The following is a 25,050-nucleotide window of genomic DNA, read 5'->3' on the forward strand; positions in this document are numbered from 1 at the left end:
TGGGTCACTGGCTGAGAAGAAACTGCCTACTGAAGGATGGAATGGTGAACGGGAGAAGTGTTCGGGACAGAAGAAGATATCAGATGATAGACGACATTAAGATATATGGATCATATGCGGAGACAAAGAGGAAGGCAGAGTATAGGAAAGATTGGAGAATGGTGGGTTTGCAGTGAAAGACCTGACTTCTATTATTGGAGCCATTATATCACCATCATCATCATCATCATCATCATCATTATAAATATCCAAAATCAGGAAAAAGAAAAAAAAATTGACTGGGTCCACATTTCATTTTAATTCAAATATTTTTTTTTTCGAAAAATAATATCAACACAGCTTTGTTAAGTGTACTTTAAAGAACACGAAGTGAATATTTCAGCTCCCTAGCGTAAAATTTGTGAAATCCTTAGCAGTGTGAATGGAGGGATGTGGGCAAGGAAAAATTGCAGTTAAAAAGTTCGAATTCATTTCAAACTTAACGAGCGCAGCCATTTTAAAATGGCCTAATTAATAACACAACCGTCGTAGGGTTCCAAAACTTCGTCAAAATGTAAAGAAAGCATCACAACTTCATTTCCTACGGAAAACGAAAAGTGTGATTTTTTTACAAAAAATTTGAAAATTTTCAGTCATTCCCTTCACGTCTTTTGAATAGAAATTAAAAATAAACGTGAAAATAATTTACATCATGATAAAGAATTGCATACTTTTATTAAAGGCGTCAAAATACGTGTATCTTCTTTTAGAAATTTCTTTTTGTAACAAAAATAGTACCTACTGTTTGTGGTTGGCTAGCCTGGGAAATTACGTTTTCTGCAGTTGTCAGTACTTGTAACCATTGCCTCACCATCAGAGTTACTTATCATTTTTTATTACTGCATCTCATTTTAATGCCATTTCAACTCTCCCAGGTCAAAAACAGTCATTGATGTATACTTTAAACACAACAATGTTGTATTCAGGCGTACATCGTTGTGAATACGTACATAAAGAAACGACACACAAAGCCTCCACGATTCTATTCAAATTGTGATTGCAACTTCTGACACCAGATGCCGTCCCTGTGCGCCAATAATAAAAGAGCAGCTTTCAAACTTTTCTCCATTCAGCCAGGCTTTCATTATTCCCGTTAATTGCAAGTACAGAGATACAAGACAATACAAAATTAAATGGAAATGCACAAAAAAAAAAGAGGAACGCTGGAACCATTTTTGCGAATTTAAATCCTAAATAGATAAAGGCTCACATAAAGTTTCCCAGAAGTCTGACCATGGCCGCATGGATAGAGTTTTCAGGAAGCCATACTCGGGCTGTTACTCAACAGGCCGGAGCATAAAAAGGCTGATCACGTTTCGTCCTTTGATCTCTCCAGGGAGAGAGAGAAGGGTATAAAATCATCTGAAAGTTTTCTAGTTAAGCTGTTCCAAATGAAAAAAAGGAAACCTTAAAACGCGTGGGGTTGCAACGCTGAAAAGAATTGAATTTCATATTCAACCCACACATTATAAACAGAGTTCTTGCTAATGTAGCAGCTATTGAGCTCGCTTCTCAAAACGAGGGTCGCCGGTTCGAAACCGTGCTGAAGAATATTAGGAAGTACATGCTTAATAAATATCGACAATATACTATACAAAGAGAGAAAGTGCACACAGACAAACTAGTACTAAAATTATTTTATTTCATGCACACCATTCCCTGATAAATACTGAATATGAACAAAATCCGTCCAATAGTTTAGTAGAAATCGCTGTACACAGACAGACTAGTACTAAAATTATTATATTTCATGTACATCTTTCCCTGATAAATTGACTGGTAGATACTGAATATGAACAAAATCCGTCCAATAGTTTAGTAGAAATCGCTGTACACAGACAGACTAGTACTAAAATTATTATATTTCATGTACATCATTCCCTGATATATTGAGTCGTAGATACTGAATATGAACAAAATCCGTCCAATAGTTTAGTAGAAATCGCTGTACACAGACAGACTAATACTAAAATTATTATATTTCATGTACATCATTCCCTGATAAATTGACTCGTAGATACTGAATATGAACAAAATCCGTCCAATAGTTTAGTAGAAATCGCTGTACACAGACAGACTAGTACTAAAATTATTATATTTCATGTACATCATTCCCTGATATATTGACTCGTAGATACTGAATATGAACAAAATCCGTCCACTAGTTCAGTAGAAATCGCTGTACACAGACAGACTAGTACTGAAATTATTATATTTCATGTACATCATTCCCTGATATATTGACTCGTAGATACTGTATATGAACAAAATCCGTCCAATAGTTTAGTAGGAATCGCTGTACACAGACAGACTAGTACTAAAATTATTATATTTCATGTACATCATTCCCTGATATATTGACTCGTAGATACTGAATATGAACAAAATCCGTCCAATAGTTTAGTAGAAATCGCTGTACACAGACAGACTAGTACTAAAATTATTATATTTCATGTACATCATTCCCTGATAAATTGACTCGTAGATACTGAATATGAACAAAATCCGTCCAATAGTTTAGTAGAAATCGCTGTACACAGACAGACTAGTACTAAAATTATTATATTTCATGTACATCATTCCCTGATATATTGACTCGTAGATACTGAATATGAACAAAATCCGTCCAATAGTTCAGCAGAAATCGCTGTACACAGACAGACTAGTACTAAAATTATTATATTTCATGTCCATCAGTCCCTGATAAATTGACTCGTAGATACTGAATATGAACAAAATCCGTCCAATAATTTAGTAGAAATCGCTGTACACAGACAGACTAGTACTAAAATTATTATATTTCATGTACATCATTCCCTGATAAATTGACTTGTAGATACTGAATATGAACAAAATCCGTCCAATAGTTTAGTAGAAATCGCTGTACACAGACAGAATAGTACTAAAATTATTATATTTCATGTACATCATTCCCTGATATATTGACTGGTAGATACTGAATATGAATAAAATCCGTCCAATAGTTTAGTAGAAATCGCTGTACACAGACAGACTAGTACTAAAATTATTATATTTCATGTACATCATTCACTGATATATTGACTCGTAGATACTGAATATGAACAAAATCCGTCCAATAGTTTAGTAGAAATCGCTGTACACAGACAGACTAGTACTAAAATTATTATATTTCATGTACATCATTCCCTGATATATTGACTGGTAGATACTGAATATGAACAAAATCCGTCCAATAGTTTAGTAGAAATCGCTGTACACAGACAGACTAGTACTAAAATTATTATATTTCATGTACATCATTCCCTGATAAATTGACTCGTAGATACTGAATATGAACAAAATCCGTCCAATAGTTTAGTAGAAATCGCTGTACACAGACAGACTAATACTAAAATTATTATATTTCATGTACATCATTCCCTTATATATGACTAGTAGATACTGGAAATAGAGCATGAAAGCTCATAATCTCGAATGACCTTTTCGTTATCGAATATAATCGAAACTAAATTTACATAAAAATCTGGCAATCTATATTTCGCATTATCACAGAACTTCTCTTTGAACTTTGCATATTATAATAAAAAAATGTAAAACAAAACTGACGCTAAGAAGTCACTATGGTTACGACAAAACTCATGTACATAACTGCCTAGTCTATAGTTCTTCACCGTGGCTGTGGAGAATTTTTAAATATCCTATCATAGGAAGTCCAGTCAAATATCTAAACAATTGGCATTGGCCTAGACAAAACACGTGGCTTGGAAGATATTTGATTGGGTGAACTGGAATGAACTGAACTGTAGTGTTTATTGGGTACTTGGACGTGATGGTAATTCAGAGCCCCCTGGTATTGATCCTACGAACTAAGACGCATTCACATGCAAAACAGCGCCCCCTGTTGTTTACACTTCCTGCTGTACAGACACCTACCGAACGAGGGAAGCACTTCATTCCACTAATTTCAAATTCTAAGTTCCGCGCGCAGAGTGTATTCGTGGTACGGATTTGAAGAAATAGGGATTTAACATTCCTGTATACAATCAATGTACAGGGACATCATTTTATTTTTACTTCAATGTTTATTGTACCTGAGTTTTTTAATGTACTTCACTCCCACCCCTTCTACTAATGAAGTTCCAACTCCACACAGAACCAAGACCGCAGACAGTAAGCAGTACTGAGTTACTGAGTATAGTACGTTCCAGAAATATGTTCGCGTTTTCCAGTGACGAAAGAGCTTTCAATATTCAATCATATTTTCGCACAGGTACTGTCCGTTTGCCTACGTCGCATCCCGATTTCCCCCACCTGCTTCTGTTCGCCCCTCTGTAATAGCTGGGCTGTCTTAGCTTTTTTCTGAAAACATTAATTTCTCTTAGGAATTGGAAGTTTACGTAATATTATACAGCTGTTTAATTTAACTTAAATAAAAGCGCCTCGTTAAGTAATTAACGTCACGTGGTTTCCTCCCTTTCTACAATCCTGCGGCATAACCACTTGGACGGACAGTAGATAGCATGTCTGAGTAATTTTATATTTTCAAGTCGGCAGAAGTGAAGATTGAATTTACAGTACGTAGAGTAGGTACAGAATTATTTCAACATGAGTTACTAGTACGAAGGACGAAACAGGCAATTGGAATTAGATGCAATAGTCTATAGTGCGATAAAATGCACAAAAGAACTGAAGCCTATATCGAAATGAACCGCCACCATTTTCAAAATTGTGTTTAAATATTTATATTATGATTATTTTTCAATTTAACTTCTTTCTCCATATTGTACGCTAATGTGCTGTAGACAGTATAATATACACCGCATAATGAATACGTTCGCATGGATAACTCACTTCGTGAGTAAAAACACTTATTCTTAATACAGTTAAAGAAAAACCTAATGAAAATTATCAAACTCAAAATCGCGATATTTCCTAGTTTACGTAAATGGATGAACTACTTTTCTTCGTTCCTATACCTAGTCGAGTGATTTGTGTTTTACGCCAGTATCATCGAACTCCAGTCTTGGAGGGGGGAGCAAGCGGTGTTTCCGGTTCTCTAAAGGTATAGATAGGTTAATATTAAACATGTTAGTAAAAATAAAATGATGTCCCTGTATAAGCACAGTCTACTATATACAGTCGCGAAGCTCAATATGTAGTAAAAATGCAAACATGAGTAGTTGCCCACCACTAGGATCGCTACTATCGCCTCATCATTGCAGATCTCTCTCCTAGCAGACGACAAAATATGTTACACTTTCGTTCTCGTGTTCTTTGGAAAAAATTAACACCTTCCTTCTATTATTGAAATATTAAATGCATAAAGTTAATTTATTATTTTAATTAAGTATATTAAATTCCACCATAAACTGGAAGATACCTACAAGAAATAGATTAATATTATTTTTGTTTGTGCAAAACGAACTGAAGTTTACTATAATCGCTTCACTCATTCAAGATTATAGCGATAATGAACTATGAAACCAATAAATATTAATTTTCATTTCCCTTTACAACAATAATGATGGAAATATGAATTAATGGAGTAACTTACGCGTACCGGTACTTGTAGTGTAGGCTTACGTAGTTAACAAAGTGGGATGAGGTGAAGCAATAATAATCACACCAGAATTGGAAATAAAACGTGATCAATAAATTTTATTGTAACAGACTTTTTCTACGTCTCTAGTAAAGCAACAAATAAAAATAACAACAAAATTAACAGCTATAATTAAAAACATGTCCTTTGAAGAAAAAAGTAGGCCTAAGGAATAATAATCCCACCAGAATTGAAAATAAAACGTGATCAATAAATTTCATTAAAACAAACTTAATTTTTCTACGTCTTTAGTAAAATAACACATAAAAATAATAACAAAATTAATAGCTACAATTAAAAATATATCCTCTGAAAAAAAAAGTAGACCTAACCTTTATTTCTCTGGAAATTTAGCAGCCTAAGTAACAGAACTTTAACCGGTATCTAATGTCCTTTCGGTTAGACTGAAACACTTCATTGTGAAATTTAAGGATATAATGTATTCTAACAGTCACAAAGAACTTCAAAATTAAGAGTTTTATTTCTGCACAGCATTCTTGAGGAAACCCAGGAACCTTTCTGAATCTTTCGGAAATCGGAAAAAGGATAACTCTGGCCTCTTTCTCTTACTGTTCCTACAATTTATAGCACTACAAACGTCTCCTCCTTGTCCCATATTATTATTATTCCAATTATTATATTTTAGCCATTAACATTTTCATTACAACCAATAACGAACATTTCACAAGCATCAATGTGAAATACGCAACGAGCTAGCAGTCGATAGAAATACGACACAGTCCAAAGTCGACCATGGACAGTCTATTGTTTCTAGTTGCTAACCGCTTGGAGCGCTTTATCACGAGATTTGCAAAAAAACACCTCAAGCTTCGCGACTGTATATAGTAGACTGTGGTATAAGTATACTTGAAGAGTGGCTTAGCTGTATATGGTGGGTCATGTTTATGCATTTAGTAGGCTTAGGAAAACAATAGAACATCTTTTTATAGCCAGCCTTCAATTAAGTACAGTAAAGAGCGAGTCATAATGTAAATTAAACATAAATGTAACATAAATATTGACATTAAAACTACCGTTAGACATTAACATGAAAATCTACAAACTACAAAACTTTTGTGTTTATGCTTACGTGATTTGGAAACAACACACAATCGTAGACCGCTGAAGATTACAACAGAATATGGCGAAATGGCGTCGTCGTTATGTTTCCATGGTTACCAAGTATCTTTGTGCCCACGTGCATCAACGTCGGTTAGTGTAACCACCAGTTAAAATTGTCACCCAACCTCTGGTTAAGCATTTTTACAGTGGATCGACCTCGGCTACGACTTAAATAGGAGGTTAACCACAGTAATCTATAACCGGCCATTTTCGAGCGGTTGAAGGAGATAACCAGTGATTAGTAGAGCAAGTAAAGCAAAATGGCGGCCAGAGCCACAGATGTTTACTTCGAAGACGATTATTATTGTATAGTACTTGAATTACTTGGATAGAGCGTGGGCGTGAAGTTTCTTTAGTGGAAAGAGAGAATCTTTACGAGGAATTAGGTGACAGAAAATTTCAGGAGGGATTTTGTTTATCAAAATCTACAAATGGCTCACTTGGAATAACTCAAAAACAGTCATATGTCTTCTGTTGATCAGCTCCTTACGTTAAGATTTTATGTAACTGTTATTTTCTGTATTTTAAGAGAGAATACTTGAATATCTCTTTCTCTGTCACTGGCTGAACAAAGAGAGGTTATGAATGGATCTTAGGATAATGAACAGTAACCTGGTGTAAATGGGATCTTGGGTCGTACACACATTCCTACTAATCTTCTGCATCCTTTTCCTTCATGGATATTCCTTCTTTATTATATAATATATTTAAATATATTAAGTAAGTCTATCGATACTTAACCTCACATTGGGATATAATCATTTTTGCATTCAATTTTCTATTTTGTACGATTTTAACCTAACAGCAATGAAAAACAAAGAAATGCAACTCGCAAATATAACAGCGCCCAAAGGCAAACAAATGCAACGCGAAAATGTAGGACATGTTCACTTCGATGTAGGACGGAGTGAGCGCAGTCGTTTTTAGATGTTGACTATTGTCTTTGCAGCGGTATGAATGCTTTCCTTTAGTCATTTTGTAGAAACAGTGTACCATCATAGATTTTGCTCTGGTTAAATGAAGTGTCAGCTAACTATGTTTAAGTAATCGATGATTATGAATGGTGCACAGAAATTACATTTTAACCACGGTTACTGTTTAACCGTCGTTTCGTAATCTATGATTACTGCGTTTTTAACCGATGTTGATGCACTTCGCCATTGGTGTTATATTTATGTTTTCATTGTAAATGGTGGTATGACTATTTGATTTTGCGTTTCGTTTTCATTTCGAGAGAGTTGAAACATTTTATAGCCTACTTTTGAAGTTTAAAGTAAGAGAAGTGATGTGTTGTTACATCACAAAAAAGATGCATTTACGACCATTACCAGGTATATGCTAGTGCGCGTATGGGAAAACTTCGATATCACATCGGTGTGTCGTGTAACGAGAGGAAGTCGCATCGAACACCTGTGAGGGTGTGTCCGAAACTTGGACAGTTTCTGTTTATTTTGATGTGTCATACATTATTCTAAGTGTTTTATTTTTCTTTATGCAGCCTCTTAAAATCTGATGAATCATTTGTAATAATTGTCCTGTACTAACGTGGCAATAAGTAATAAAAATTACGAAAAAAAAAAAAAACCTGTCGCGTAGCAACAGCATGCAAAGCCCTCTGGAAGTTTTAATATTAGATATTAAAGACACAAATTTACTTTGTGCGAGATCGTGCGTATTTGCTTATTTTCCGCACAGAACCAATACGCGGTAAGTGTGAAAAACCACATTCAGTATTCCCAACGTAACACACATAACAATTTCCCCCTTCTTACCGCTTAAGCGCGACATTCATTTTACTGCTTCAGGCTTTTAACATATTATTTTTAGAGACGTTTAACATAGTAATAATTATAAATTGGAAACTTACCACTGCAATTTCACCTAAATTGCAATGTTAATTATTATTTTTAAATCGTTATATATAATAAAAGTAATATAATATAAAAAGTGTTCATATAACTATATTATATTACTTTTATTATATATAACTATCTTACTCATGAACACTGTTGCATCTGACCTAACTTATGTAATTTAATCATTGTTTTTAAATATTTGCAAAAATTAAGTACCGGTAAAGTCTACTATTGCACGAAACTTATTGCATTCCTGATACAAGTAACATTAAGGAAGCCGTGAAAAAATCAACAAGATTCCAGATGCCGATGTTATTACTGCAATATGTTTTATAAATAATATTGTTAAAATATTAAAATGAAAAATAAATCATTACATAACCTTACCGTTTGTTTTAAGTTCGCATTTATAGACTGGGGGAAAAAAAGACAGACGTATATCACGGCCTGCTGGAGTATAGCAAACACAGAAAACATTTTATAGCAACAATGTTGAAGAAAGATATTTTGGTGTTCCGAAGTTGCCGTCATTAAACAGAAACCAAGATGGAGATTTCATTGCAACTAATTAGAAATTCGTCTTTCAGGTATGTAATAAACGATCTTTGCACAAAATAATGTACGATACACGAGCGGTATGTTTGTTTTCATGTTCTGGGAAATTAAAAAAGCTCAACTACGTTTCGCTTTTTCAATCTTTTCCTCGACCATGAAAACGTCAACATACCGCTCTTGTAACGTATATTACTATTTTAAGTTGTACTATATTGTAAAATAGGCATACGACCACAGTCTAGTATATACAGTCACGAAGCTTGAGTTGAGAGGGTGCTAGAAACAATAGAATGTGCCGGTACTACTTTGCATTGTCTGTAATGAGGAGATATTAGCGATCCTAGTGGATAGCAACTATCTATGGATATATATATATATATAAAAAATGTTATGTTTTATTTAACGACGCTCGGAACTGCAGAGGTTATATCAGCGTCGCCGGATGTGCCGGAATTTTGTCCCGCAGGAGTTCTTTTACATGCCAGTAAATCTACTGACATGAGCCTGTCGTATTTAAGCACACTTAAATGCCATCGACCTGGCCCGGGATCGAACCCGCGACCTTGGGCATAGAAGGCCAGCGCTATACCAACTCGCCAACCAGATCGACATGGATATATATTTACTACGTATTGAGCTTCCTGTCTATATATACTATACTGTGATACGACTATGCAATTTATATTTAAAAAAAAAACGAAATAAAATACGATAGTGCAAAAAAAAATCATGTAGAGCCTACGTTACATGACGTTTTAAAGTTAAAAAGAAAACATCCGCTCCATATTTATCTCGTATATGAACGAAAGCGTTATGAAATAAACAATTTCCGGCAGTTATGAAGAGATGAGATGTCCGGACTCCAATGTCCGTTCTTGTCTGCAATTCCACGGACAGAGCCAACTCACCACGGCGCAATATCTGTCTGGAATGTTGGAAACATGCCGAGACAAAATGAAAGTAAATTCTCATCTCTATAAAGACAAAAATGTCGACCTGGATTGGTAGCGAATACTTCTGTCGCAATTAAAACGTAATTACTCTGACAGCGGGAATAAATTCAAGTCTATCAAGAGACTCGCTGCAGGATGAATTCCTCCGCGACCACGGCCTGGATGCACAGATATTCATTCGCAAATGTACAGGTAATGAACATTCCGAAGTAATTCAGCAAGAAAAACACGGGGGGAGCCACTTTCTAGCTGCTCCCGCCTCTGTTGGCAAGGCTCTAATTTCCTAGAAATTGGTTTTAATTGAGCCGTAAGTTTCAGAAATGCAAAGTCCAATTTCACAACTCCACAGGAGGGACTCCTCAAGACGTCCGCCACATTGAACGCAGTACTTAATTAATATAAAGAAATTAGAAGTACTTAAACTGTAAGATGTAAATGACATATTTCATCTTACAGAAATAATCAAACTCTTATTTCACATCTACTCGTGTATATATATATATATATATATATATATATATATATATATATATATATATATATATAATTCGAACTGGCAATGAAGATTACGGGAAAACGGCTGAACGGATTTGAATAAATTACCCCTCATTTTGAAGCTTGGAACCCAAAGTTTTTTCAGAAATGTTAATTTTTCTAAATCATTTTCCTATTTTCCAAAATCCATTTGTCGTCAGTTATGAGACTTTTTAGAATAAAACAAAACACACACTACAGTAAACAATATTACACGAAGGCCATGATCTGCAGGATTGCTGACATATTTTGAGCTCAAATTTAATTAGTTATTAAAAACTTCAGGAGTTATTAAAATAATTTACAGGTCTGATTATGTGGTGTGCAATTTTCTGAGTACAGCTGTGTATTGGATATTAAAATCTACAAAACTTGAGGTGGTTTGATGACATTATTACCATTAGAGATGAAATATTATTATAGTTAATCCCTTGATGTGACTATTTTTCATTAATTATACATATTAATGCTATAGGCCTATTGATGATATGAAAGTGAAACGTTTAGGGGTATATAAGTAGATGTAGAGAATATCTTAAATTAAACCTTCATTTATACAATTTACTGGATGGCGGCTATATAGTATACATAGTAGGGTAAACTAGGTAGTTATTGACCAGTATACGGTGATTGACCGGTTCCTTTTTTCAAGTATATTGTGAATAAACCACGATCGTGATTTCACTTTTTGCTGCATATACCTCTAGTAACAACCCTTATTTGTGGTTAGTTGTCACTGTTCATCCCACTGAGTTAGTGTCTGTTGTCTGAGAGGATTGAAATCGATTGGAAATGCAACTGAACCTAAACAAGTGTAAGTAACTAGAGAAATTGCTAAGAATAATGCACGCAATAATTTATTTATTCTGCAAAGGATACACAAATTCTGGTGGTCGTTTTTAACTCAAAGTGTGAGAAAAGGTATAAGGTTTCTGTCCACAGAATATTATTTTGTACAAGTTTTTATATGACATAAAAATGCCCCGTGGTCAATCACTATAAAGTGTATGTCCGCAAACTACAGTGATTGGTCGTTCATAAATTATTTGTTAGAATAATGACCAATGTGCTTCAATTCTATATATGTTATCGGTTAAATGATGGGGATTTTTACAGGACCGATACTATATTATAATGCCTAAGCCAGGTAAAGTGCATTATACAGGGGAAGCTTTACGAAACGCTACAGAACCTGTCCGCAGTGGATTTGATTTAAATGAAGCTGCCAAGAAGTTTGGTGTCCTAAAAGCAACCTTAGCGTCCAGAAACAAATATCCCGTTGAAGGAAAAGTGTTCTTTGGTCCTCGTCCAGTGCTGGGTGAAGCCATTTGTAATAACATCAGAGAAATGACACACACTTGCTTCTGATAAGGCACAAAAGAGAAAAATGGAAGAAGAGGCAAGAGAAGAAAGGAAGCGAATAAGAAATGAAAAAAAAAGGCAGCGAGAAGAGTTCTTTTCTTATTTTTTTTTTAACTTGGTTATTTAATGACACTGTATCAACTACGAGGTTATTTAGCGTCGATGGGATTGATGATAGCGAGATGGTATTTGGCGAGATGAGGCCGAGGATTCGTCATAGATTACCTGAAATTTGCCTTACGGTTGGGCAAAACCTCGGAAAAACCCAACCAGGTAATCAGCCTAAGCGGGAATTGAACCCGCGCCCCAAAAGAAACTTCGGATCGGCAGGCAAACACCTTTGCCGACAGAGCTACGCCGGTGCCGAATAGTTCTTAATGAGAAAGATCAGAAGAAGAGAAACGAAACAGACAAGAAAAAAGTGAAAATTGTGAAAATGTGTTGTTCAATCACTAATAAATGAGTATTCAATAACTGTGCAGTAGACGGTCAATAACTGTAAAAGTGGACTTGTTGTGTTTATTTAATTTATCTTTGCATTAAAATTTTATTTTTTCTTTTGTTTATTGATTTTGATTTGTTTCTGAATCTTCACTTGACCCAATGCCTTTAAAATTCTCTCAATAAGTTACCACTGTTTTCCGCTATTTCATTGTTTTATTATTCATTAGCTTAAGTGGTCAATCACTATACAGTTTACCCTATATGTTACTGAAAACTATAAAACTTATCTAAGATAATAATATTGTTATTAAAAATGAAATATTTTATAGCTATTAATCAAGTGTGATTGGGTCTTTTTCATATATTTAATGGCGGTGTGACGGAGCACGATGGAGATATTTCTGTGCGTGATTCTCTTCAGTATTGGCTCGAGAGAGCGCAAAAATTAGAGTTTCTATGGAAAGACCAAAAGGTATTACTTACTGATAAAATAAGAGGCCTACAAGATTTTATAGTCTCCCGATCATTTCAGCAAGATCTCTTAGCAGGACAAAATTATTTTACCCTCTACAAATTTCAAGGTAGTTCACGAAACACGTAGCAGTTATACCAAGATGCTATGCTATTGTTCGAAAGCATAACAAACCTGACTTTTTTAACTTTCACCTACAATCCACAATGACCTGAAATAGATATTACTTTACTCCACATAATAAACCCACTGATCGTCCTGACATTGTTACTTGCGTTTTCGCGTTGAAACTCAAAAACTTAATATATATAGGTTTAAGAAAAAGTATCTGGCATAAAAAAACCATTCAGAGGGAGCATGTTTCATTATTATGGAAGCAAATAACTTTCAAAATGTCTGGTATTCTTCATTGAAAATAAATCTGAAAAATGTTTTTTGAACGTCTAAAGAAATTAGCTTACAGCATTTGCTGCACAAGCCACTAGCAGAACTGTAATTTTCAGTGGTTTGATACCGAATGATACAGCCAATAACTCCAACACATTCCAATCTCCAACAGCGGAACGTCTCTTCAAAATACGTGACTGGTTCTCAGTCAATAAATTAGTATTAAATTGTAAAAAAACTAACGTAATTCAATTTAAATCCTGTGCAAATTTAACCTCGCAAATTTCAAGGACAATAATTAACAATAAGTCCACAATAGAAACAACAAACAACAACCAAATTTCTTGGCTTACAAACCGATAATGTGTTAAATTGGAAAAATCATATTAAAGAAATTACCCCCAAACTAAATTCAGCATGTTTTGCTATTAGATCTATGCAAAAGATAGTAAATATCAATACCTTAAAAACAATATACTTTGGTCCACACCTGTGGAGTAACGGTCAGCGCGTCTCGCCCCGAAACCAGGTGGCCCGGGTTCGAATCCCGGTAGGGACAAGTTAACTGGTTGAGGTTTTTTTCGGGGTTTTCCCTCAACCCAATACGAGCAAATGCTGGGTAACTTTCGGTGCTGGACCCTGGACTCACCGGCATTATCACCTTCATTTCATTCAGACGCTAAATAACCTGAGATGTTGATACAGCGTCGTAAATTAACCCAATAAAATACTTTGCATACTTCCGCTCGGTAATGAGTTTTGGAATAATATTCTGGGGAAATTCCACCAGATAGTAACAGTATATTACTACTACAAAAAAGAGTATTTAGAATAATAGTAGGTGCCAAATCTAGGCTTGTCAGTATACAGGATGATTCAGATCACCTATAACAGTCATTTATTTCGGAAACTAGTGCATGAAAATTTTCGAGAAAAAAATATTTATAACTAAACCACATGTGAACTTTCACTTGAGCTTGATTTCATCAATCAGATCTATCAGGAAGTAGGGTCAGTGGCGTATCACTTTAAAATTTCAAATAAGAGTCGGGGTCAAATATGGTACCATTTGGTAGAGCTCTTCAAAACAAACAACTTTCATAGGAAACGGTTTTATTAATTCCCACTCTGCCAGTCACTTGACCACGCCGAAGTATTAGGAGTCACTGACAGTGTTAGAAGAAGAGTACAGGTGTGTGCTGCTCAGAACGGCAGACAGTTTGAAAATTTATAAAAAAAAATTAATACAATTGTCAAGCCTTTCAGTAACATGTCAACATTAATTGTCTTGTTTACATTTTCGTCTTGTAACATTTCTCAATATTGATGACATTGTCTTTTCGTACGTTTTCTCGTTGAAAGATTAGGAATTGATGAAAACGTTTCCCATGAAAGTTGTTTGTTTTGAAGAGCTCTATCAATTTTACCCGCCTTCCATTTGAAATTTTAAAGTGATACGCCACTGACCCTACTTCCTGTTAGAGCTGGTTGATGAAATCAAGCTCATATAAAAGTTCACATGTGGTTTAGTTATAAATATTTTTGTCTCGAAAATTTTCATGCACTAGTTTCCGAAATAAATTACTGTTACGGGTGATCTGAATCACCCTGTATTTTTTCATTAATAATCTTCCTCGTATGTAATCGTGAAAGCTTTGTATCTAATTCAACAGTTCATAGCATAAATACACGTCAAAAAATGACTTTCATACTTCATCAGAAAGTCTATCGCGCTATCAAAAATTGCGTTATATGACTGTAAAAATGTTTAATAGCATCCCTATGGATATAACAAATCAAACTCAAAACTTAAGATTATTTAAGATCAAATTAAAGAAGTACCTAATTTCTCACGCCTTCTTTTCTGTAGGTGAATTCATGACATTGAATACGCTTCATGAAATTGATACTAAAACTTTGTGTTGTACTAGTAGACTATATTGTAAATCTCTTCTGTATGTATTTCATCTAGACTGTGACTATAAATTAAGACTTTATAGTAGTATTAAGGTTTTTGATTGTTCCATATTTTAGTTGTGAAGCAATGCACGAATACCATGGAATGTTAATAAATACTATACAATAGCAAAATGCTAATATATATAGGCTGTTCTGAAAAATGTTCCATTATTTATAGAGGAGGTATTATGCATCAAAACAAGAGATAAAAGTACTATAAACGTATGGACAGCTAAAGAAAAACTGCTATACACGACAATTGATATCGTATGTTAGAATCTTTCATCTATATCGGAAACTATTCCAAATAATAAATTCATTTATTTACATTCTTTTCTCCAAAATAACGTTATGTTTCTTCATCTAGCATTTCACAAGTAACTTTTGAATCACCCGGTATATACTGTACTTACTGATTGTGAGTAATGCAAAAGTTGTGTTCCCTTACCGTTTTGTTGTGTGGGGTCCTCATCAACTCGGCGCTGAACTGGCGTGAAATCTGCAACAGAAGACGTAACAAAATCAGAACTGCCATAGTAACCACGAGGCGAAACAAACAAAAGGGATGCTACACTCTGAATATTTTACTCATGTCAGATTTATTCTGAATTATTACATAGAAAATCTGAACAGATAACTTGCTGGCATAGAGGAAGTTTTCTATGATGCCGCAGAATAGTACCACAGTCTAGTATATACAGTCACGAAGCTTGAGTTGTGAGGGTGCTGGGAACAATAGACTGTGCCGGTACTATTTTGCATTGTCTGTAATGAGGCGATAGTAGCGATCCTAGTGGTTAGTAACTATCTATGGATGCATATTTATTACGTATTGAACTTCGTGACTGTATATACTAGACTGTGGTAATACGGTATGGATAGGCAGCCTAGAAATTATTTAACGGATTTAATAACGTAGACATTTCCGCAATATTCTTCCTTAATTGGAATGAATGAATGAATGAATAAGTAAATAAATAAATAATAAAATAAATAAGTTAATAAATAATAAATAAACAAAAAATAAATATGTAAACAAAAAATAAGTAAATAAATAATTAATAAATAAGCAAACAAATAAAATATATAAATACATAAATATGTAAATAAATGAATAATAAATGGGGAAATAAGTAGGCAAATAAATAAATAAATAAATAAATAAATAAATAAATAAATAAATAAATAATAATTATATATAAGCAAATAAATAAGTAAATCAGTACATAAATAAGCAATACTATACGGAAATATGAAAATACGTAAGTATATAAATAAATAAATAAATAAATAAATAAAAATAATACATAGATAAATGAATAAATAAAAGTAAATAAATAGATAAAAGTAAACAGATAAATAAATAACAGTAAACATATATATATATATATATATATATATATATATATACAGATACGTAAAAATAAACAATAAATAAATAAGTAAATAGGAAAATAAGTAAATATATGGACCAGTAAATAAATACATAAATAGATAAATAAATAAACAAACAAATAGAATAAATAAATGAATAAATAGGTAAATAAGTAAATAAGAAATTAAATATAAGAAAAATAAACAATAATTATACAGACGTGGACAAATTATTAACAAAATTGACAATTTTTATGATAATTCTGTTTACAAAATTTGATTTTCCAATTTAGACTACAGTTGACAATTTTGCATATTTCTATCATTACAGTAGACAGAAATATGCAAAAATGTCAACTGTAGTTTAAATTGAAGAGTTAAATTTTGTAAAAATATATAATAAAAACCTTCAATTTTGTTAATAATTTGTAAATTAGCAAAAATGTCAACTATAGTCTAAATTCAAAAGTCAAATTTTGTAAAACTATAAAATAAAAATCTTCAGTCTTGCTAATAATTTGGGAATATCCAAAATGTCAACTGTATTCCAAATTGAAGAATCGAATTTTGTGAAAATATATAATAAAAACCTTCAGTTTTGCTAATAATTTGTAAATATGCAAAAATATCAAATGTAGTCCAAATTGAAGAGTTAAATTTTCTAAAAATATACAATACAAATCTTCAATTTTGCTAATAATTTGGAAATACGCAAAAATGTCAACTGTAGTCTAAATTATAGAAGAATCATATTTTGTAAAAATATATAATAAAAATCTTCAGTTTTGCTAATAATTTGTCCACGTCTGTAATATCATGTGTCATAATAATGGTTTTAACATAATTTTCTATTGTCCTACATGGGTTTTCAAAAGATAGAATTTAACAGAATCATAACAACCAACCACACATTGCTTATAGTAATTTTAGCTAAATTAAGAAATCATGAAAGGTCATACACAAGTGAACAATCCACAACATAATTAAGAAGCTAGGTCTTCACAACACACAATGACATAGACCCCATATCTGAAGATGACACACACCGAGTGTCGAAAACGTTAATGTAAATCCAAATATTAAGATAAGCACAGGTGGAAAACAAAAATTGATATTATAATACAGTGAGCTTATCGGCATCTCCAAAATGAAACTACTAAACAATAATTAAGTAAATAAGGAAATATGTAAATATATAAGTACATAAATAAGAAATGAATACATAATAAAAATGATACATAGAAGTTAAGAAGTGATTTATTGATCCAAATTAAGACAGGATATTGGGGAAATGTCTATCTAATTTTTCCAAAAATTGGCTGTTGAGGAATAAGGCATCAACGGCTTCAATTTCTTCCAAGTGATGAAGGCAATAGTTTTTCAGATATAATAAATTATCAGCAGGAATGTAAGTTCCTTGGATACCTCTGCCTAACCTCCAGTGATAGTAATCTCATGGAAACTTTATAACATAAACAATAACCCACATATTGTGGAAAACTGAAAAGTGAGGTCTAAGAAAACATTTCTCACTGAGACCTCTTCTTAAGTAGATATGAAAATACTTGGCACAAAAAGGCAGGTAATTTCAGAATCTCCTTTTTTTAATTTGTGTTGGTGAATAAAGTTTTAACTATCTACTTACCGACATAGCGCTCTCTCCGTTAACCAGTTTGTAGAAAAACACCCACACAAAGTCAAACTTACTGATTTTCGGACGACAGATAATTTGCTCACCCTGTACCTATAGAATGCGGGGTTCAGACAAGCAACATTTCCAGTTCTATACACTGCAGAAGGATTATTTTTGAAGGACAATAATTTAAAAAGCCCCATAGGCTATGAACGTGTGTGGTAAAGAAAAAAAAAGAATAAAATAAGAAAAAATCTAGATTTTTTTTCCGCTTAAAGTGTAATACAACAAGAATCTTATCCTGAAAGATAAAACAGTGGAAATATTGGAATTTGGCGGAAGTAAAATCTATCAGTACTAGAACAAACAAAGTCCTGGCTAACTGTACACTCTCTACTTTATTGATTTTGCATACAAAATAAAGATAATTGTATGAACGGAAATTTTCCCAAATGTAGCCTAACATGGCTTTGTGAATCAGCAGCTCTCAAGTTCAGAGACAGTTCTTTCTCGTTTGGCACTACTTCCAATAAAAGAGAAAGGTTCATTTCCATTAGGTCGGTCCTTGCTAATGGAATCTGAAGCAACGAGAAAAGTCTTTCCATCTGTAGGAAAAAAAAACTGACTGGGGAAGCGATCGCAACGAGAGAAACAGTTGAAGAAGAAAAAGAACAAGTTAATGCTGCGATTATTATGCAGTGGTGATGATGATACAGTTGTGGCTGCTGCATTGGTGATAATACAATGCTCATAATAAAGTTGTGATGATAGAGTGGTTATGATATAGTAATAATAATAATAATAATAATAATAATAATAATAATAATAATAATAACAGCATACTAATAATACAGAGGTATTTATACACTACTGATGATGATACAATGAATGTAGTAGTGACGACATAGCAATGGTGGTGATACAGTAATGATAATGCAATGGTGATATAGTAATGATGATACAATGATGGTGATACACTAATAATACAATGGTGGTGATACAGTAATTATAATACAATGGTGATGATATAGTAATGATGATGCAATGGTGGTAATATAGTAATAATACAATGGTGATGATATAATAATGATGATACAATGGTGATGATATAGTAATGATGATACAATGGTGATTATATAGTAATGATGATACAATGGTGGTGATACAGTAATAATACAATGGTGATGATACAGTAATTATAATAGAATGGTGATAATCAAAGCTCGGAACTTGGGGACTTGTATCGTGTGCATGAGTAAGGTTACAGGTACAACACAAAGCTCACGCTGCAAGTGCTCAGGGACAGTCGTGTGTACTAAGAAAGTGGCCACAACTAATGACAGGAAGACAGACGAAGAAACTGTTATGTCGAAGCCAATGACATTCAGAGAATTAAAGGTAAACGGTCTGTTTGAGGAATTAGAAAATACGTGTTATTTCGAACGGGTATTATAGAAGTTTGAAAATACATTTTGTTTTAAATTTAAGATACAGAATTTCGTGGAGAATTCGGAGGAGATACATTATTTTTTTTCGAATGGAGAGTTTATATTTTGTAAGTTGTGCCACACACAAACTAGAGGCTAGAAACGGAATTCATTGAAAGGCATTGTAGTCCCTCAAATTGTAGAAAAGTCTGTCCATAGCCATGGATCGAGACGTAGAGGGGCTTGCCCTAGTAGTGACACACTATTTGAAAACTATTTTCGAGAAAAATTTAGGATATACTTATCTTTCTCAGATACGAGATCAGCTAGCAACTGCTGAAAATCGAACAGAAAACAGTAACAGTGAAAATATTCAGTATTTTAAGTCTGCTACCGAAAAATCTTCGAATGTAGATAGTCATACACTGTAATAAAATGTACATAGCAGAACAGTAAATTTGATATATTTCTCATGTTTATTTTTATTATATATATATATATGCTATGAAATTACGTGTTTCAACCTACCATAATATTACCAATATGTTGTTGCAGCCAGAAACCACTTTTGTAGCAGACCTGACAGTACCTCCGTGCTGGAAGCGGGAGTTTGTTGACATTGAAGTCCGGTCGCTTAGTCACGTGCAAAGACACAAGTCCCCAAGTTCCGAGCGTTGGTGATAATATAGTAATGATACAATGGTGGTGATATAGTAATGATACAATGGTGATGATATAGTAATGATACAATGGTGATGATATAGTAATGGTGATACAATGGTGATGATACAGTAATAATACAATGGTGGTGGTACAGTAATTATAATACAATGGTGATGATATAGTAATGATGATACAATGGTGATGATATAGTAATGATGATACAATGGTGATGATACAGTAATAATACAATGGTGGCGGTACAGTAATTATAATACAATGGTGATGATATAGTAATGATGATACAACGGTGATGATACAGTAGTAATACAATGGTGGCGGTACAGTAATTATAATACAATGGTGATGATATAGTAATGATGATACAACGGTGATGATACAGTAGTAATATAATGGTGGCGGTACAGTAATTATAATACAATGGTGATGATATAGTAATGATGATACAACGGTGATGATACAGTAGTAATACAATGGTGGCGGTACAGTAATTATAATACAATGGTGACGATATAGTGATGATGATACAATGGTGATGATATAGTAATGATGATACAATGGTGATGATACAGTAATAATACAATGGTGGCGGTACAGTATTTATAATACAATGGTGATGATATAGTAATAATGATACAATGGTGGTGATACAGTAATAATACAATGATGGTGATGCAGTAATTATAATACAATGGTGATGATATAGTAATGATGATGCAGTGGTGGTGATACAGTAATTATAATATAATGGTGATGATATAGTAATGATGATACAATGGTGGTGATACAGCAATGATAATACAATGTTGGTAATAAGGTAATGATAATACAATGCTGGTGATACAATAATGATAATACAAAGGTAATGATATAATGGTGACGATCATACATTGATGACACTCATGGAACAATGGCGATAATAGCCTATAGCGGTAATTAGAGAGTGATGATACAGTGATAATAGTAATCATAATATAGTGATAATGGTACGGTGACAATAAATATGATAATACAATGATAGTGATATAGTTATGGTACTGGTGAAATAAAATGACTATTTTGCCCTGATGCTCATTTGTTTAACATCTTGTCGCACCTGATGTTCAGTTGTTAAATATTTTCATTGTTTCCTTAAAATACAGTAGGCCGTCATATTGCGTGATGGCCGTGCTAGCAAATAAGTATTAAATATCTTAATTTATAATGTTGTAAAGTATTAAGTAATAATATTTCGTGAAATAGTTTTATTTAAATATGACGTAAATTCTCGTCTTTTTGGATAATTGCAACTTCTGAAAGTTATTTTCTGTAACACAATGTACAGTACAATGTTAAATCTTACAGTGCACTTTCCTTAATAGATTTAAAGCTGGTTCACAATAAACCGGGAACGGAAACGACAACGATAACGAGAACGGAAATAATGTTAAAATAAATGTATTTAAATATGAGCATTCACAATAATTAATAGTAAATGCTTATATTCGAATACATTTATTTTAACAATATTTCCGTTCTCGTTCTCGTTCTTGTTCTCTTTGTAGTTTCCATTCCCGGTTTATTGTGAACCAGCCTTTACTTTCTTTCCCAGAATTCCAAGCTTTCAGTTTTCTTCAGAAATATTCAACATGGAAGCTGGTTCCCTGTAAACACATTATTGTGTTAAATTTAAAGACCCTTAGCTACATTAGTACACAAAACTTATCCCTGTTGTGGGGCAGCGATCTGCAAGCTATTTAATTAACAGCGAAGTCTGGCGAGGCAGGTACAACTTTGTAATCAAAATATGCAAAACAGACCGTGCTCTAACCCACGCTATGAGAAAACAATGTGCCAAGTTCAACAAGGCGAGCAAAATTCTGTTACGTCAACATCATTAACCAAAGATCATTGTAAAACTATCAATTCAATTACCTGGAGCAAATAACGACACCTGCACTTTAGTTTCTGGACGTTTTCAAGTAGGCCTGTTATGTCGTTGTGTATTTTAAGTACAGTAGAACACCACTAATTCAAAAGTAAATTGGAGAAAATTCAGTCTGAATTGTAGAGAATTTACTGGAACAGATTATTTCGAGAAATAAAAAAAAAAAAATCGAGGGTGGGTTAAGTAATTTTTTGTGCTAATGGAGTTTTGTTTCCCAGGTGAATACACAAGTTAAAATACACAAGTGAGTATAACAAAACAATATTAGCTTTTGATGTATTTTGTGTAGAAAATTATTTGCAATATGGGTCTGAAGTTTAATTTTCTCTTTTCCTCAAAACTAATTTTTATGACTTATCTCCCTTTACTCAAGCATCATCGAAATAATGATAATGTATAGGTTTAAATCTTTTTATTTTACAAACATACGCAACAGAAAACATAGTAGTTTTTATTCTATATTTCTTGATATTATTTCAAAACTGCAATTGTATTATATCACCGGAATAGAAAATAAGTTAATGGAATAATACCTATCAGGAAAATGATGCACATTCTAAAACTATGGACATTACAAGTGGAGTGCCACAGGGATCTGTTTTAGGTCTTTTCTTATTGGTGATCATGGTAACATCCCCTGATGTTTATAAATGGGCCAAATGCCTGTGAAAAATGAAGTTATGTGAAATTTTCTGATGTTTATAAATGGACCAAATGCCTGTGAAAAATGAAGTTATGTGAAATCCTCTGATGTTTATAAATGGACCAAATGCCTGTGAAAAATGAAGTTATGTGAAATTTTCTGATGTTTATAAATGAACCAAATGCCTGTGAAAAATGAAGTTATGTGAAATCCTCTGATGTTTATAAATGGACCAAATGCCTGTGAAAAATCAAGTTATGTAAAATCCTCTGATGTTTATAAATGGACCAAATGCCTGTGAAAAATGAAGTTATGTGAAATTCTATTATGTTTATTAATGTACCAAATGCCTGTGAAAAATTAAGTTATGTGAAATCCCCTGATGTTTATAAATGGACCAAATACGTGTGAAAAATTGAGTTACGTGAAATCCTCTGATGTTTATAAATGAACCAAATACGTGTGAGAAATTGAGTTATGTGAAATCCCATGATGTTTATAAATGGACCAAATACGTGTGAAAAATTAAGTTATGCGAAATCCACTGATGTTTATAAATGGACCAAATACGTGTGAAAAATTAAGTTATGCGAAATCCACTGGTGTTTATAAATGGACCAAATACGTGTGAAAAATTAAGTTATGCGAAATCCACTGATGTTTATAAATGTACCAAATACGTGTGAAAAATTAAGTTATGCGAAATCCACTGGTGTTTATAAATGGACCAAATACGTGTGAAAAATTAAGTTATGCGAAATCCACTGATGTTTATAAATGGACCAAATACGTGTGAAAAATTAAGTTATGCGAAATCCCCTGATGTTTATAAATGGACCAAATACGTGTGAAAAATTAAGGTATGCGAAATCCACTGATGTTTATAAATGGACCAAATACGTGTGAAAAATTAAGTTGTGCGAAATCCCCTGATGTTTATAAATGGACCAAATACGTGTGAAAAATTAAGGTATGCGAAATCCACTGATGTTTATAAATGGACCAAATACATGTGAAAATTTAAGTTATGCGAAATCCCCTGATGTTTATAAATGGACCAAATACGTGTTAAAATGAAGTTATGCGAAATCCACTGATGTTTAAAAAGAAACAAATGCCTATGCAAAATGAAGTTATGTGAAATCCCCTAATGTTTATAAATGGACGAAATATCTCTGAAAAATGAACTTTTTTCCCCTAAAAACCCAATCTCTGCATCTTTCAAACCGTGGATTATATAAAAATTTTCCATGCTGAAAACTTACTGAAAAATTACATTTTTGTGTAGGAAAAAATTAATCAGTCCAGAATGAATGTATTTTGGGATAGAATCAGATATTATCCCAAGTCATTCTTCAACATCCCAATAATCTGCCACTTCACGTCAACACTCCTCAATTTCGACCCATTTTCACTTTTTTTTCAAGGAAGAAGTCTAACCTTTCCACACTTGTAACAAACTTCACAACTGTTTACTAGAATGGAGGGAATTAGCTGATTGGCCAGTATTAACAACTCCCAATGTTATGACGCAAGTGACAGTGGCGGTTCCTGGTCAATTTGCTGCGAATTTGAAACTCTAGAGAATTTGAAAAAAGAATGGCAATTTTTCTGTATAGAAAATGAAGAAAACAAATGTGTATTTAATTTCGTTGTAAAATTTGTATAAACAAAAAGTCATATTTACAGAAGAGGCCTTTCAGATATTTCTAACTTTATCCCAAAAATTAATTGGTCTAACTACATTCAGTCTAGAGTAATTAATTTTTCCCCTATAAAATGTAATTTTTCAGTATGTTTTCATAGCAGAAAACTGTTACATAATCCTCAGTTTGGAAGATAATAGTAAACAGATTAGATTTGTAGTAAAAAAAACTTCATTTTGCACAAGAATTATGTCCCTATATAAACTACAGATTGTTTCATATAGATATAAGGACAGGAGTGGAACTTCACTTTAGAAAGGGTGTCCTTAATGTACAGGGACTTCATTTTATTCTTACTTCACTCCCACCCCTTCTACTAATGAAGTTAAACCGTCCTCCACACAGATCCAAGACCGCATATACAGTCATAGTAACCTTACGGTTATAGTAAACAG

General features: G+C 33.1%; 1 protein-coding gene across 3 annotated transcripts in view; it reads right to left on the reverse strand.

Annotated features, from left to right (window-relative positions):
• The window catches only part of SPR (Sex peptide receptor), a 1,638,905-nt gene that overhangs the window by 336,085 nt on the left and 1,277,770 nt on the right, over positions 1-25,050 (reverse strand). For all 3 annotated transcript variants that reach the window (XR_011335343.1, XM_069842364.1, XM_069842363.1), the window contains one exon: positions 15,713-15,763. The gene's annotated coding sequence lies outside the window, so the exon portion shown is untranslated. The remainder of the gene's footprint in view (positions 1-15,712; positions 15,764-25,050) is intronic.

Source organism: Periplaneta americana, chromosome 12 (assembly GCF_040183065.1).
Source record: "Periplaneta americana isolate PAMFEO1 chromosome 12, P.americana_PAMFEO1_priV1, whole genome shotgun sequence".
NCBI lineage: Eukaryota > Metazoa > Arthropoda > Insecta > Blattodea > Blattidae > Periplaneta > Periplaneta americana.